Source organism: Betta splendens, chromosome 9, assembly GCF_900634795.4.
Source record: "Betta splendens chromosome 9, fBetSpl5.4, whole genome shotgun sequence".
NCBI lineage: Eukaryota > Metazoa > Chordata > Actinopteri > Anabantiformes > Osphronemidae > Betta > Betta splendens.
In genome coordinates this window covers 7,067,668-7,085,106 of record NC_040889.2, presented here as the reverse complement: position 1 = coordinate 7,085,106, position 17,439 = coordinate 7,067,668, and positions in this window count along the sequence as shown.

Here is a 17,439-nt window from a genome sequence, read left to right as displayed (position 1 = left end):
TGTGCAGCTGCAGGAGAGCCCCACCAGTGTAATGCGTGTTAGTTACTCCCACAGAACGACACCATCGAGCATTTCGCAGCAGCCGAACGCGGCGGCGGCGCCGGGCGCTGATTTAGGCCTCCTCGCGGGGGGATGTGCGGGCCAGCAGCAGGTCTGTGAAGTCCAGCCGCTGATGCGTGTTGCCGTGATAGATGCCCGTATGGTGTGTTTGTGTGCTTCTCGGGGCTGTCGTGGCGGTTAGCCGTCCCGCGGGGCGCGTCCGTCACTTTGATCGCTGGCAGACAGACTGGCACAGGCGAGTGGCTCGCTTCCATCCTCAAGCCCCGCCTCCTCTCGTTTGCCTCAGCCTTCGCTGTTTCTGCCTCCACTCGCTTCTCCAGCCCTCAATCGCATCATCACCAGCTTTGTTAGCAGAAGCGCCTCTTTCCTACACTGTCTTAATCCTCTGTCACCCTGTTTTCCTGCTCCTGCCATTCACTTCTCTGTCTTTTTGTTTTCTCTGGAGGTTTCTGTGTGGGGAGCAGGCAGGTACAGTAACACACCCAGGACCACTTACAGTCATGGAAGTGTTGAACCCTGAGTTGCACAAAGAGGGAACGTGGCAGAAGCCACAGAGAGCCTGTGGATCACCATTCGTCTACAAAGAAGCTGACTTCACCGACCGTCTTCATGTCTCTTCTGCCTCCTTTCTCCTGAACTCTTGGTTCCTTTTTCTGAATCCTTCCTTCCTCCCTTGTTATTCAAAGCTTTAACTTTCCCTGACACACGTTCCTGCTGAGGGGGGTTGTTCTGGCGAAATTAAATGAGATTTGATTTTTAACTTTAATTGATTTATCCAAGCTGCGATGGTCACAGTGAACGGTCGCGCTGAATAACGTGCGCATCGAACACAAATTCTCTCTGGCTGTGAAATCGATGACAGAGAACTTATTGGAGTAAGTGTTTGCATCAGCACTAAATAGATGATGTTTTTCTTTTCTGTGTGTTGTTCGGTTCCAGGCTTCCACCTGAAGGCATACGGAGCTCTTAACCTTTGTCTGTTAGGCTGTTAGTGTTCAGGGTCAGGTGACACTTTTCCAGCCAGAGCAGTACCTCCCGTACGCATCTGTACGGTCAGGATCTAATATGGATTGTTAAGTGAGCCTCTCAAAATGAATCACGGCCTCCCTAAATATTCCCCATCAGCGGGTGCGAGCGTAGCTCTGCCTTTATCGCTTTTTATCATCCTCTTTCCACCTGCCTCCGAGTCTCTCTCTGCTTATAATAATTCAGGCTCCGCTCCCGTGCTTTGCTATTCATAAAGCCAGTGATCCAGGAAAAAAATGCTTCAGAGACATTGTTGTTTTGGATGTTGAACAGTAGCTCTGCGTCTGTTCTGCCATCCTGGGCTGTGTTTCCTCCTGCACAGCTGACTGGGCCAAACCTGCAGAGCTCTCAGCTAATTGTGTTTCATTTAAGCTTCAGGTCTGAAAGTGAAGCTGCTGCTCTTTGAGTTGATTCAGACTTTGTATCTCCTACTGTAGTTCATGGGTTTCTTTCTTCGTGGCATCTTTATGTTACGGCACGAGGGATGTTCAGTATGATTTGGGGTTGAATTTCCACAGCAGGTCAGTGGAATTGATCTAAGCATAGACATCACAAATGTTAGGAAACACAGACTTTCAGCCATGATGAATAAATACAATCTCTGCTCTGTACAGTCGTCATTCTTCCTGTGAGCTTTACTTCACTTTTCATGCGGGAGCTTATCTGGCAACGACATATTACAAGTTTAAAGATGCTAATCTCCCTGGCAGTTCTGCTTCTCCCAAAATTCGATTACTTCAAAGCATCGCAGATAGAGGTAAAATATTCCGCCGATGGAACATTCTGATTTCATATTTGAGATGAGATTCCGAAGCAGCTTTCTCATTATGGTTTGTTATGAAACAATTACCGCCTTCCCCATTATCACGTAATCAGCCTTTGATCAGCTCGTGCGGCTTCAGATTCGTTCGCGGAGGCTGATGCCCTGTTTTCCAGACAGGTTCACAGGAAGAGGAGCTGAAATGTTCAGATTTATTTGATTCTAGGTAAAATGCGTTCAAATTAAAGACGTTACAGTAGCACATCGTAATCCTAACCAAGACAGTGCAGCAGATCCGCCTCACATGCCTGTTAGATCCCAGTTGTTGAAATAAATGCTGCAGTTATTACTTGTGCGCCATTTCTGCCACCTTTATCGCTAAGACTAAGACTCTGCTTGACTCACAATTGGAAGACGAGCAGCAATTGAAATAGTTTTGTTGAATCCGCTTCTGGGGCCCCCACCCCACCCCCCGCGGAGACTGGCTGGAAGGAAACAAAAGTCTCGAGACTCGGCTTTGGGGTGAACTAAGCAGAAAACTTTTCTTGTGAAACTCTTAAAATCCTTGTCGCAAATAAGATAAGATCCAGCATTTCATTTCAGTTTTGTCTTCACCTTGTTCTTCATTCGCAGCCACTTGTGACTCATATTGATTCAGATGGAGGGAAGCAGATGGAGGCTGGGAACGGGAGCTCCGTTCTGGAGAACAGCTGCCTCGCGTCCCTTGATGCTCCCCGTTCTGCTGAGTCACTTGCTGCTGTGCCACAGTCGATGGCGCTTATGAAGGCGCTGACAATGAATGGCAGAGCTCAGCTCCTTGCTGGGGAGCGCGGGCGCCGACCGATTTTCATTTCCTTTGAAAAATTAAAGCCCAAATCTAATCTTGTCCCCCGCTATCAAATTAGCAATTAAAATCGCAAACAATAGCGTGGCTGGTTTCACTGTTCTCCGCGCCGCCCCGGGGCAAACTGGCCCAAAGATTTTTAAATGTCACAGGCAAAGAAGTTGAAAAAGACCATTACCAGTGACATTTTATTGTGTGTGTGTGTGTGGTATTAGCGCACACAAACACACATACTTGGGAGTAAATTGTTCTTTGTCAATGCAAATACTAAACCTTAAGCTGTTTAAGATTATTGCAGTTGTTTTGTTGGCCATGAGGTGCTCCCCCATTACTTGTACCCGCCGTGGCACGCAGATAAATAATACACAATTCATGGTGTCGACATTGTCATCATGCTGCCCATGAAAGAAATGAGGGATTATTCTCCCAGTAATACACACAGAACATGTATTATTGTAAATGTTCTCAGCCTCTGAGTGAACACGCTCCCTTCCTAACCCCCCACCCCCCCTCTGTCATGAACCTGAGGTTTGATTTGACACTGTCCCAGAGGCGCTGGTAGGAATTATAAGGGCTCTTTACAAGATGTGACTCTGGACACATTAAAAAACTCAATCAATCTCCCACTTTATGGGCCCCTCTGAAGCTCAGGGGCTGCCTGACTGATTACCTCCACACTGTTCACTCCACTTCCTTTACGTTTTGCCTTGAACCCGTCGGATCCCATTAAGCAACCCACTATACAGTATAATAGCATAAAGAGTTGTAACTGGGTCACAGTATAAGGATGGTATACATTTAAATCCAAGCATGCGTTTGGATTTGTAGTGAGATTAAAACCCAGTGTGTGTGTGTGTGTGTGTGTGTGTGTGTGTGTGTGTGTGTGTGTGTGTGTGTGTGTGTGTGTGTGTGTGTGTGTGTGTGTGTGTGTGTGTGTGTGTGTGTGTGTGTGTCTTCTAGCTGGGTTTTGGTTCCTGTGGCACTGGGACCGTCATTCTGGATGATGCAACCACATTTTCACCTAAAGTAGATCTTTGGGAGATCCTGAGGCAATGATGTGTAATCCCTCCATCATGCTCTGGTGCTGCATCAGGTCTCCTTCTTTTTCCAAAGGGAAACGCCTAGAAATTATTACCTTATGAAAAGAACAAAGTTATTTTTGGTAAAGATTTTGAATGAACACTGTTCAGGGCACTGGCTGTCTCTCAGTACTGTAGGTAGGACTTACTATAGCGAGTCTGCTCATGATCCGCTGTCAATCACACGGAGGATTTACGCTATATCCTGTAATAAGCTCACTGACCCAGAGGAAGATATGTCAAACCCCAGTAATAAACCTGTAAACCACCAATCACAGCGGGCGGAAAAACAACAGCAATAACAGGTTGCATCAGCTGTGAATCAACTTGTAGATTTAAAACGGCCGGCCAAGAGCTCCGGTGCAGGGTATAAATTTTGCAAATGAAAATGGATAACGTGTAGGTGGATATGAATGGCTGGGCCCCGTGTGTGTGTAGCTGTGAATAAGGGAAATGAGGATCTTCAGGTGACACTGGGCTACGAGTCATCAGTTCTGAGCACGGCTATTCATGAATCACTTTAATAAACGGATAGGGGTTTGTGTGTGTGTGTGTGTGTGTGTGTGTGTGTGTGTGTGTGTGTGTGTGTGTGTGTGTGTGTGTGTGTGTGTGTGTGTGTGTGTGTACATGAATGTATAGTGTGTGTTTAATGCATGAATGCAACAACTTTATGTCTAGTCTAAGTCTGCGCATTATAGGCGCAGCTACACATCAGCCACCTTGAGTAATGGATTGTTTTCCTCCATCTGCCTGTCGCATAAAACAGATTGCACTGATTTACTCTGACATTTATGCCTTTGGAATTAAATGATGTATTTACATTCAAAATTTTTAAGATTGAAGTTATGCTTTTTTTAAAAAAAATGTAAACAGAAGAAAAAGGAAAGGGAGGAAAAAAGTGAAGTAACAGAGGAGACATCTTTGACGTGTGGTTAAATTACCAATTAGGCCTGGGCTTAGTTTGGAGTGAGTCTGCAATCAATGGTAACTTGTTCTATTGTGGGAATAATTAGGCACCTCTTTGTACGTTTGACCTCCAAACATGTGTGATCCCTGTAAAGGTCAGTGCAGAGCAGCTTTATTATGAGTCCAGAAAACTACCTGAGGACTAATTGCCAGTGGAAATGCTCCGGGAGAGTTCAGTCTGTTATGCCCTAATCGTAAAACCACGTCAGCGCTTCTGAAAGGTTTCAAAACTTTCTCTTTCCATTTTCCTGTTTACATTGGATGTAAATAATGAGCAGCTGTGGTGGAGTCCTGGATACATGAGCCTTTCATGATTTATGCATCTGTGCAGACAGAGCAAGGCAGATATAAATGTCTGAGATACAGGATCATCTGGAAGATATAGCACTGAAGAGAGAGAGAGAGGGAGAGAGAGAGAGAGAGAGAGGGAGAGAGAGAGAGAGAGAGAGAGAGAGAGACAGTTTTCCATTTGAGTTACTGTGCATCCAATGCCTTTGGCATCTCCGTCATTTTTATGACTGTACTGTTTGTAATATTGCAAATGTGTACTGTATATACAGCGTAACAAATTCATCTAGGAAAATACAGTATACATAAACACATTGATTGTTATTATTGCTCCAGAAGAAAAAAACAGGACTGAATTTGTTTTCTGGATTAAAGTGTTAAATTAATAAATAAAAATATCTGAAAATTTAAAACTAATATGACAAAATTAAAATAACACAATATTAAGGTTCAAGCTTCAATAATAAAATTGGACAAGAACTGGGCCGTTGTTTTAAAATTATTATCTCACACATGATTGGAAACCTTAAAAGTAAAAAGAAGTACAGTTCAGGCCATGAAGGGGAAAACCTGGCAAAGGGCAGACGCATCACCTGTCCTGGATAATAATTGAACACCTAAGACTGAAATGCTGAAACCCAGTGATGCTGTACAAAAGCCTGACTGGTTCTGTGCCCTGAGACGGCGTACGGATCAGCGGGCGTGCTCGCACTGGGAGGAGAGGAGCTCTCCATGGTGCTGCTGCTGCTGCACACGCTGCTGCTCCTTGTAAAATCACACAATGCTCCACAGTCCGCTGAGAGTAACTGCTCCACAGCCCCCTTGTAGTTGAGGCCGCACGCGCTCCCTGGTGTTGTCAGCCGTCCTGCTAACATTCAGCAGACACACTGGTGATTGGACAGAATCTATTGTTTTGCCTTAAACAGCTAGATCCACGCTAAAGCTTCAGTTTTCTTAGTCTGCATTTAAAATGAAGGCCAAGGAAAAACTGCAAAGTGCTTCAAAAGGCTTAATTTACACTAGACAAATGTGTTTGTGTGCATTTTCCCACTGGAAACATGAAGGATTAGGCAACGCTGCCCACGTGTGTCTTAAGCTCATATGCTATCAAGTTAGCTTTTATCAGAATCTGCCTTTTAGAGCTTTGTCAGTGCGGCGTAAATCGCTGCTTTGGCAGGAGGTCAGAATGTTTTTCTAATGAATTCAGGGTCGATCCAATTCCCGAGTTGATTCTCTCCCGTTTCATCCTCTTTCGACACAGAGGAGGTTTGACAGTGTTTGAGATCTGAAAGACTGTCGAATAATGAGTGGAGTTCCCCATCTTAATTCTGTTCGCACTCCTCACAGTTCTCTTTCATTCTCGCTTCCGCTTTCTTCAGATTTTCTTATAGTTAGAGAAATATTTTCTGCTGGTTTTGATCTCTCATATTTTCTGTCTGCTTCAGTCTCGGTGTAACTCTTGTTTAGTCACACACACACACACATTGCTTCAGGCGAAACATAAGCAATTATTGGTTATTGTACACAATAGACAGAGTTTTGAGTTTTTCCTTTAATCTTCTTTACAGATATTTATGCAAGTTCAGTTTTTTCTGGCAAATTATGGATGGACAGTGTATCACGTTATGTATTTGTTTATAGTACTAATTATAAATAGTAGTGATTGTTGGCATCTAAGGGCTTTTATGAAATTTCTTTCACTTTCTTTTCCTTAACACTACTGTGTTCATCATTACATCACACACTGACCGATTTATTTGATTGGTTGTTTGCGTAATACCAACAAATACAGCATCTTTGTAATCGATGTTTCTCCCTGTTCTGGTTCCACTGAACGAGCTTCTCTTTGTCGGTGAATACAGAGTGGGGGGACTGACTGTAACATTATCCATCTGCCAGGATCACTGTGACAAAACTTTAATCAGACTTTCACCTTAGTTTGACATTTTAGAGAGTTGTTGCTGAAATGTGTCTGCCACGCTGAAAATCTGACACCTACACTCCCAAAGTGATGTAAGCCATTGAAACGCATTCAACATAGAAATTCAATAACCTTGTTAATGTGGCCTTGATGAAAGAATCAAGTCTGTTTGCCTTTGCTAAGTGTGCTTATAATTCAAAGAGCAAAAACACTACGGAAAAATATTTCTACTGTACCTCTTATCACGTTTTATTTGTCCAATTACTGAACAGATTAATTGACTTTAGAAACGGAATGTGCCCAGTTTAACTGATTGTTTCAGACCAGACTAAAAACCAGTTCCTCATTGTTTATTTATAGATAAATAACAAATGCTCACGCAAATGAGCTTGATTTGTTTGCTGAGGCAGAGATGACCTCCCTTAGTGCCTTTAGCTGCAATGAAAAAGTACAACTTAATGGCTTGCTTCTGTGTCTTGACCACAATACAAATGATCGTTCTGTTATTAATCTATGAAAACATTTGAATATCAACATTCAAGACCAGCCTTGACTTAAAAAAGCTATAAACCTGAGTTCTCAACCGTCTGAATGGCACCAAAGTGTGTGGAGTTGTCAGCGCTGAGGATAATTCAGGTGACTGTTGATAAATCAGTAATTTGTTGTGCATAGAGCACAGAGGCAGAAAGATGAGAGGAGGTTTGGGACATCTTTATTCGCATTACTTTTGGGGAATGGCTGTTTTAAAGTATCAACATCAAAGCCTGGAAACTGGAAGCAGAACTGGCAGCACTTTTATCTCCCAAGATCAGTGACTGTCGTGACAGAGTAGCAGGTTCTTGCCGTCTTTTGTCACAGCTGACAACTAAAGTTTCTCAAATACAGTCTCTTAAAAAACTGAAACGATGATTAATCATTGTAAGAACACATAATAATGCGGAGCTCGCCACTAAGAAGCACTAATGAGCTCCAGACAGAATGTGTTTATTGCTCTTATTCATTATTCAGCCTGCCACTGTGATCATTTAGCTCTTTTCTCTTTAGCAGGGGTCTAATGTGCCTATTTACCATCACAGACGTCTGCTGTCATGCGGAAACTAATCAGAACCCAGCGCCACCGCACTGGACAACACTGACCACAATCTGCAAACACCAGCACGTGGCAACTGCAGTACTCGCAACAGAGTCAACTTTGGTCGGGGAAGAAAGCGTTCAGAAGAATGAACTCGAGAGACACAGACTCTGCTGGGGGGGACTGAGGCGCTCAGCGGGGGGCCCCATGCTCCCACTTCAGCTGATAATGAGGGATCGAGCTCCACACGCAGAGCTGCTGTACTGTACAGCAGCAGTTTGTACCCAGAATGTAGATGCTGCAGTAATTGGGACATACGGTGCTGGTGTTGGTGCTACGACAGTCGGGTTTTAGGCTGTTCTGAGCCCAGCTGACGTCCAGAGAAGCCCCTGGAGTTGTCATAGCGCATAGTACGCGTTCTGATCCCATTGTCATTGTTTTGCCTGAATGTTGGGAAGGTCCTGGTCACTGTGTGCCTGTGGTGACCTTTAGCTTCGTGTTGGGAAACTTTACTTAGTTACTGTAGTAGTGATGATGCATTCAAGTCATTTTCCTAATACAGAACGCATAATGCTGAAGCGACAGACAGATGTTTGTTGCCTGGATACACCTACACACTGAAACCGCAGCATCTACAGCAGGTCCGTGCTCTCGCTCTCCCAACACGCCACGAAATGTTTTTCTTCTCCGGGACCGTGCAAGTGAAGTGGTCCACTGAAACCAACCCTCAGTAATTAACTGTCACAACGCTTCAAAACTAACAAATGGACTTTGTGTCAAAGAGGGCCCGTTAATTTACTGGCCTCCACTCGTCCATCCACAGCCTATTATCTCAATTACGGCAGACTTTCATGTCCGGGCATCCTCTCCTGCTAACCCTCCATTTTCCTGTCTTTCCCTGGAATAAAGGGCCCCGTGGGCGACAGGTCTTTTCCATACGGAAGCCTCACGCGTGCACAAACCACACAGTTCAATAGAGGGGATGAACCCACACGTATTCTGATTCTGCACCCAATCATACGAGGCGTGATGCACATGATGTAATAAGCAACGAGGCTTCACATAGAAACAGATCATGTCCTTTACACAGTCTATAGACTTGTGTTTCCCTTCCAGTCAGATATATTTAAAAGCTCCTTCTTCACTCCCACACTGGCATGACAACCTGAGGCGAGAAAGCTTCCATATGTGACACTAATAAGTGCTGCGCGGAAGGAATGGAGAGCCATTCCTCCATGAGGCATAAATAACTAAATAACACAGACTGTGGGATCCGTGTGATTTGTGGTACAGCTCCCATTTATTGCTCTTCTAACGGTAAAGTATTACCAGGGCTGTGCAGAGAGCGAGGACGCGACTGTGAGACTGTACTTTATTGGCACTGAGATCTAGTTGGTCTTTCCCACTGAGACAATGCATTTTTGATGCTCTTCGATGCATTATCAGTGTCTTGGTGTGCTCTCAAGGTCTCTGAGCGTTTTTAGCCCATCTGAAGTCGTTTCAGCTGCCAATTGCAGGTGTGGAGAGGAAAAAAATGGGAGACACTGCATGAAGTGAGAGGAAGCTGTTGTATTTACTGTGCGCTCGTGTCTGTCGAAAATATCTGTTGCTGCCGACAACTCGCATATTTGCACAGCTTGATTCATGAGAGCGAATGAGGTCCTGCGAGGTCGGATCATGGCTGCAGGAGCGGCGGCGCGTCAGCGAGGCAGACGTTTCCTAACGAACGCCGACGACGCAGCGTTCCTGTTGTGAGGGGTGTTTCCTAACGGCATCCTTCCAGGGGGCTCAGTGAGCGGAGGTGTTGCAGTGGGAACGACGCGTCAGGCGGAGATGAGCACCACCAGCAGATGCAGCGAGAGGGGTTGCATGGGAGTTTCCTTTAAAGGGACAGGAGGCGTGTTTGTGTTTAATTAGCAGCTACGCACTGTGTGTATGTGTGCTTGTGCGTGTGCGCGTGTGTGTGTGTGCGCGTGCGTAACTAAACGCACTGTGCTACGTGTTACACAAGGCTGCGTGTGTTCCTGCATACATTACACATGGGCCATCTGAGAGCATGCATGAGTGTGTGACTCACGCTTGGCGAGTGTCTGGGTTCGGATTGTGATGCAGATCACTCTGACAGCTCTTTTAAAGCGCTGCCCCTCAGCCTGAAATCTGCTTATTGCATATAGATTTACTACTAAGCAATATGAGTTTCATGTTGATTCACATCCAGAAAGTGCACGTATTAGCAAATTAAACGATATATGCTGAATACAGGAATGCATTAAATGAGTTACTGTAGGTCACTTCCAAAGTTAACTTACTGTATGTGGGAGGGATGTTCTGTTGGCTCTAAACATGATTATCACTCATTTGAAAAAATGAAATATCAAAAAATAAAGACAAAATGATAAAGTGGTGCTGAAAAGTATTGGTTTGATTTTAAATGCAGACAATGAGGTGCTGAGCTGCTAAATGCATCATTAGCCGTCTTCAGTGTCCTCTGCTGTTTTTTTTATACTTTTCCTCCCAGCGTGGGACGTAAAGGCACTCCTGTGTAACATTTTACGGCCCAGCTGCCATGTCCAGATCCGTGTTGGACGTTTGGGTGTAACAGGGATCCGGGGTAGTCCTCTCTGAGTATGAACCCCTCTACCTGTAGCTCTTTGTCTGATCGTCTAAACAGGTCGTCACGTCTCCACTGTCCGTCTGTTTATTGGCTTCTTCTGGAGACTTTTCCCATGTTTTTGTCTCTGGGTTTCTCACGGGGGGATTGAGGCGGTGACAGATGGGGACGACCAGAGAGCGCGGTGAGAGTAAGAAAGCATAAAAAATAGATTATGCTGATTATCTGTCACCTTTACTGCCTTTGATGGTTCTAAGGCTCGTTTGCTTTCGGATGAAGACACTTGCAAGGCTTTGCGTTAATGTCCTAATGTCTTCATGTGCTTGAATGCACACATCTGTACTGTATGCGTCTGCAGTGTGCGTGTGTGTGTGTGTGTGTGCGTGTGTGCGTGCGTGCGTGCGTGCGTGCGTGTGTGTGTAATACCTCCATGCAGCTCTGCAGGCCATCGGGGGACAGATATAAATAAGATGTGAAGAAGCCTGATAGTGTTTGCTTCTTTACTCTTAATACTCTCTAATACTCATAGCTTCCAGCGTTAATGAATGAGGCGCTTGAGTCACTTTCGTCCTGCGTTTAGCCCCATCTCCCCTTTGCTCTCCCCCCTTTTTCCAGCTGATGCTCCTGCAGGGTTGCCTGCTGAGAAATATGTTTTATTCTATCTATCTATCTATCTATCTATCTATCTATCTATCTATCTATCTATCTATCTATCTATCTATCTATCTATCTATCTATCTATCTATCTATCTATCTATCTATCTATCTATCTATCTATCTATCTATCTATCTATCTATCTATCTATCTATCTATCTATCTATCTATCTCTATCTATCTATCTATCTATCTATCTATCTATCTATCTCTCTCTCTCTCTCTCTCTCTCTCTCTCTCTCTCTCTCTCTCTCTCTCTCTCTCTCTCTCTCTCTCTCTCTCTCTCTCTCTCTCTCTCTCTCTCTATCCCTTTTGTTCCCAGTTTACAGCATGTCCCTCCACTCTTACTCTCCCCTAACTCTGTCCAGTTGTCTCTTTGCCACAGAAACCAAAAATTGCTCCCCTCTCTACTTTTCCTCCCCCTCCTGTCCTCCAGTGTCACACAATCGGAGGCTCTCCCTCTGTCTGCCAGCCAGTGTCGGAATACCAATAGACCAGAGCCCTCCGTCTTCCCATTATCCAGCCCATGTCTTCCTGTCTGCAAGACACACACACACACACACGCAGAAACAAGGCAGGAGGACGCATACACATGAATACAGCTTCTCCACACGTATAAAATGACACACAAAATATCGCAGGGACACTCTTAAGTCACACACTTAACCACGAAATAGATACAGTGCCATACAGAGCGCATATCGACCTCTAGTGCAGCAACACACACACACACACAGACACACACTCTCGCAGCTGCTAGACCTTCTAATCAATTTGCACTTTAAAGAGACTTCTACCTTCGCCTCTGGTGTTTCTGAGCCCCCAGCTCCTCTCTCTCTCTCTTTTATTACAGTGTCTCTGCTCTCCATCTGGCTGTCAGTGAAGAAGACAGACAGTTGACGGCCAATGCATGCAGCTGACCTAGCCGCCGCTAAACGCTTGCTAATGGGCGAAGGTTGCTGATAGCGGTGATTAGAGCATTTCTGCTAATGTAAGAGCGAAAGGTTGACGGAATGATGAATCCAAGGCCGAGCGCGAGGATGCGGCAGCCGCACGCGAACCTCCTTCCCACACAGCTCCCCCCACCATGTGTTTGTACATGCATAGAGATAGGAGCATGACAGAAATCACCTTGAATGCCTCACAGTAGTCACTGGGAACATTTTTTAGCAGCGTGAACGTCACAGTTCCATCATCAAAACGCTAAACAGCCACCACTGGCAGCGTGCTCACCAACTTCATTTTCTGCCTGCGCTGAATAAATGCATTATGTATGGAATATATAATGTATGTTGTTGTTTTTATGATGCTGCTCTGTCTGTAGTTGTTTGATGCGGGATCCGTCCGGCTCCCACTGTTTAACAGGTGTTAGCGGGCGGCCCGTTGTGTGTTTGTGCTTATGACAGACAGAGCTGACCTTTTGGGGAAATCAACCTCTCGAATAGCGAGATCGTAGCCGCATCAGAGGAGCCTCAGCTCCCGAGCCGATCATAGCATCTCTCTTGGTTTTCATCCAATTTGTTTTGCAGAAATTGCTTCTATCGCGCCACTTAGCTCTTGATTATTTCGTTCTCCAGCACTCGTCCACCAGGACCGTTGCAGGGCCGAAGGGATGCTGCAGAGGCACCGTGGCTCTGGACTGTCACTGGGTATTGCCCCAGCTTTATTTATTTTGAGCTGGTCTAGATGGAAAATCTAAGTTATGTGTATAAAATCTCCTCTGAACCAAACCCAGATCAACGTTTTTCAACTTTAGTTTGAACATGTTGATATTAATCCTATTGCCTTAGTTTTCACTTGACTTGTTTCTGTTGTTGAATCAATTAAAAAAAAATCCTCCATCACTTCTTGCTGCCCCTTGTCCATTAATGTCACATTTTACTCCTGCACTGATTCAGTTCTTCTTTCGTCATCTCAGTGGAGACAATGGGACAGAGAAATAAGTTGCTGGCTTCATTTTCTTTGCTCCTCTCTGATACATGGCTGATATGCAGACTTTAACTCACTCGATGGATCAACATGCACCACACACACATGCTCAATATTCTCCACTAACCCGTGCTATTTCTCAGTGTTATGCTTTGAATTGATTTCCTGCTTCATTGCTATTCTGAGCCTGACTATCTGTAGTTAAACCCATGTTTTAATGGATTTTTCAAAAAGTTAACTTAAGAGCTTCTATGTCCAGTCAGATGCTGAACTAATAGACGGAAACTGACTTTTCAGCTAATGCAATTACAAGCTGGCCTCTGATCTGTCTGCCAATCCTGTGGGCTTGCCTCAGCGGAGATACTGTAGAGCGAGTTAAACCTGAAGTGCGTGAGCCGCCTCTGGCTCCACGTGGAGGTGAAGGTGTTGCATTGTTTGGCCATGACTGAGAAAGTGCTGACTGCTTGGTACGAATGTTAATGCGACCACCTGAACCAAGTAGTTAGTGTGAGGATGTGTGTGCGTGTGTGAGTGAAGGCGTTGCTGGATCAGCGAGATAAGAACGTTTCAGCAAAAGAGGAATAAGTGGTTGCGAGTGGATGAGTTCAGTCACAACTAGTGTGTGTGTGTGAATGAGTCACTCGGGTAGCAATTAAACAAGCAACAAAAAGTAAATAGAAAATAAGCAATAGGGACTGAAAAACCTATTTCTTCAATTTGCACCTACGTTTTTCCATTTGTGTAGAAAATCCTGCAAATATATTTAATGGTGAGAAAACCTCGAATCACAAATACGCCTCTGTCTCCAGGAAGTCATTCATTCAAAAATCAATCAGCACAAACCTCAGTTATCTCAAATTGAAAATGCATACGGGCCACGATAATGGAATTTGTGTCTACAGTGATGTGCTGGGTTGCGTTGGAGGGCCTCCGCTGTCATAGCAATGCAAGGTAATAACCTGAGGCATGCCCGCACTGAACAGCGTGAGTCTATGGCAGCAGCGGTTATAGAAGCCTGCCATCATTTGTCTTGGAGTGCTCTCGCTGCTCCACTTGGTTATTCACCGTTCCATCACTCCCTCTCTCATCTCGTCTGCACTGCAGCACCCAGCCGTTGCCTTCCGCGCCTCACCAGTCTAACCAGTGTGTGCAATCGCGCCTGCCGTCCCATTTGGCTGCCGAGCGTCGCCGTGTCCTGCGCTACAGCCGCTGCCTTCTGACCGCTCCTCTCAGGCCACGCTGCTGGATTGTTTGCAGCTCAAGTCAGTTAGGTGAGTGATTGAGCACTGACGCCGGCCCATTTTGTGGCACAAAAGCCTCAGGGAGGACTAGTTCTCCATCAGCAAGTAGCGGCAGCAGAGGTGTCAGACAGAAAGGTGACAGAAAATGTCCTTTCTTCACGTAGGAATTAGTTTCACAGCAGAGGCAGAATGAAACCTTTCAGCTCTTACAAAAATTATTTTTTTCCCAATTAATGTCTTAAATTGTTTTTTTTTTCTTCACAGGATTACAGGATTAATTAATCACATTAATCACATTTGCTCTAAATTAGAAACGGGTGCATCAGTTTGCCATGGTTGCCATCAACAGGAACACGGGCCTAAAAACGCTTGGTAGTGTGTTCAGCCGCCGTAGGAGTCACATACAGTCACTGGGCCCGATGCTGATGCTGGTACAGGAACTGTCTCAGGTGGCGAATTACAGTAGAAGACATCCTGTATTTTTAATCACTAAACTCTTAACCTTGCTTTCACGAGGCAGCTTTACAGTTGTTTATTAATAGAACTGGCTTTTTCATTATTGCCGTCAAGCTGTGCTGTTGTCAGATGAGCCGCCATGAAAAAATACACCCAAACGTACGTCCTGGCTGGTTTCACGATCCGTCTGCAAACTGTGCTGTGACAAAGAAAACAAAGGTGTCCTGACCTTTGACCTGCTGTCAAATTAAGCATTTATATTAGCATAATGAGGATATGCCATTGATGAGATAAAAGACGAGTCACAAATACTTTAAAAGTCAGTATATAAGTAAATATTGTTGTGGTTGTGTTTGTCACTTGTTTGGGTCAGGGACAGATTGTGGTTTGACTTTGGAGATAAAGTTATTTCATCCACCACGGGAGTATTTATCTTTAAAACAAATCACCACCTAGAATCCAAACCAGGCTCCTTTTGTTGCCCAAACCTACACACAGATTTATAGAGGTGTTGTTCGGAGCTGAGAGTGAAAGAACAAAAGGGCTTCTTTCTCTTTGTAGCTATCGGCTCAATTTTCCAATATCACTTAAAGTTTGCCACTAAAACTAATTTGACATTTTCTACCACAGTTACTGTATGTGGGCCAGCACAGACTGGGATTTCAGCCTTTCTCCTACAAAAAACAATTTGTTTAGCATAATTGTCTGCACTTTGCCATATATTTGTATACATTAATACAATATACTATTCTCCAAATCAAGGAATTATTTCACCCATTCAAAACTGGCTGGTGAATAACTTAAGAAATGAGAAATTAGTTGTCAGGTGGAAACTTTTCTATCATGTACCCTTGAGATTTTGTGCTCAGCTGAAGAGGAACGCATGCGTGGCTGAAAGCATCATGGCGATGCATCAAGATAAATATAAGACACGTCAGGACAAAACACAATGCGCCTGGTAGCAGGTACAGTAAGTCCAAAACCTCAAATAATCAGAGAGCACAAAACTGTGTGAACGTGGGCACTGACATAGCATAAGACCGCACTGGTTAAGTTACGGAATGAAAGCTGAGGCCTAAAATAGCTTTCCAGAAGCAGAGCTCCCCCTTTTTATCCCCTGGTCCCACAGTGACCTCGACTGTTCCAAAGAAGCCGGAGAATGAGCTGCTCCAGCTTTACCACCCACTGCCAGTAAAGTCCAACACATAAATGGCACTAGGACACAGGGGGAACTTCCACTGTAGTTACTGCATCTCAGTTCAACATACACAGCAGCGTTTGCAGCGGGATTCAGTTCATCGCTTGTTACGGGTTGTTTGCATTTGACTTTCATCAGACGTCTCTGTCCTTGGTTTCCACCGCCGTGTGCTTTTCAATGCGAGCGTGGCCATTACCCATTCATGTAAAACACGCCGGGCTCTGGCAGAAGTGAATGTGCAAAAGAGAAGCCGAGAGAGTGAGGCAGAGAGCGGGAGGAACACTTTACAAGCTATCGTGTTTCTCATACTGGAACGCGAGCATGTTCGCCCCGCGTTACCATGGCAACAGCACCCCATTAGGTGGCGGGAGAGAGAACGAGTGAATGGGCAGAGACGAGGAAGCTGAGGACAGAGGAACGCCGAGGTAGCAGAGGCAGTGGGGGCAGAGGAGCAGAGGTGAGGGCGTCAGAGCAAATAAAGTTTGGAAGTCGAAGGCAGGACGAGGAAAGCAGTGGGAGAGGGGAGAGGATGGGTGATGCGGGTGGCGAAGCGATGGAGGCTGCACGCTGTGTCACCTGGGGTTCAAGCCATTCAATAGGAAGCGCACTCCACCCATCCTGCTCCTCCAGCTTTATAGACACTGTGAAACGCATGGGACGCAACGAAATAGGCAGATGACTGGGAAGTACGTGGAGGTGAGTATGTGAAGCCAAAGTGGGGAAAGGAGAGGAAGAGTTGAGGTTTCAGCGGTGACATGATGGAGAGCGGAGGAGCGAGCGCGCTGGAACGGAGGCGACATGACAGCGGCGCCGCTCCCGGCGGCTGCGGCGCAGAAGCACCCTGTGCCAGCTGACATGCCTCTGTGCCACCTACAGGCTGCGGCCGAGGAGCCGCTGCAGTGGAACGAGGGGCGAGCGTGGGAGAGGGGGAGAGAGAGAGAGGGGGGGTGAGGCAGCATGTTAACGGCGCCGCGTCAGTCAGAGGATGTGAAGCTGCCGCAGCGTTAGCGGGTGGAAAGCCATGTGTTTAGAACCTACTTTTCTCTCATCAGATAAAGTCACAGAAAGCCATTAACGTTAGCGCAGGCTCACGCTTAGGACCTGAGGCCAGACTGGAGCTGAGGTCCAACGGTCCCCCCTCTTACTGCACGTGTGCAATTTCACGCGAGGCCGCGGGTTTGATAATCGCACCGTGCTCTCTGGTTTAACCCCCCCCCCCCTCCCTCTGCCTTCGCTCCTCTCCCCGTCTCAGTCACATAACACCACTGTCTGTGGGTGCTCGCTGTCTGCGTCTCCTCCGCCGTTACCCTCTGGCTCCCCCTCGTTCTGACAA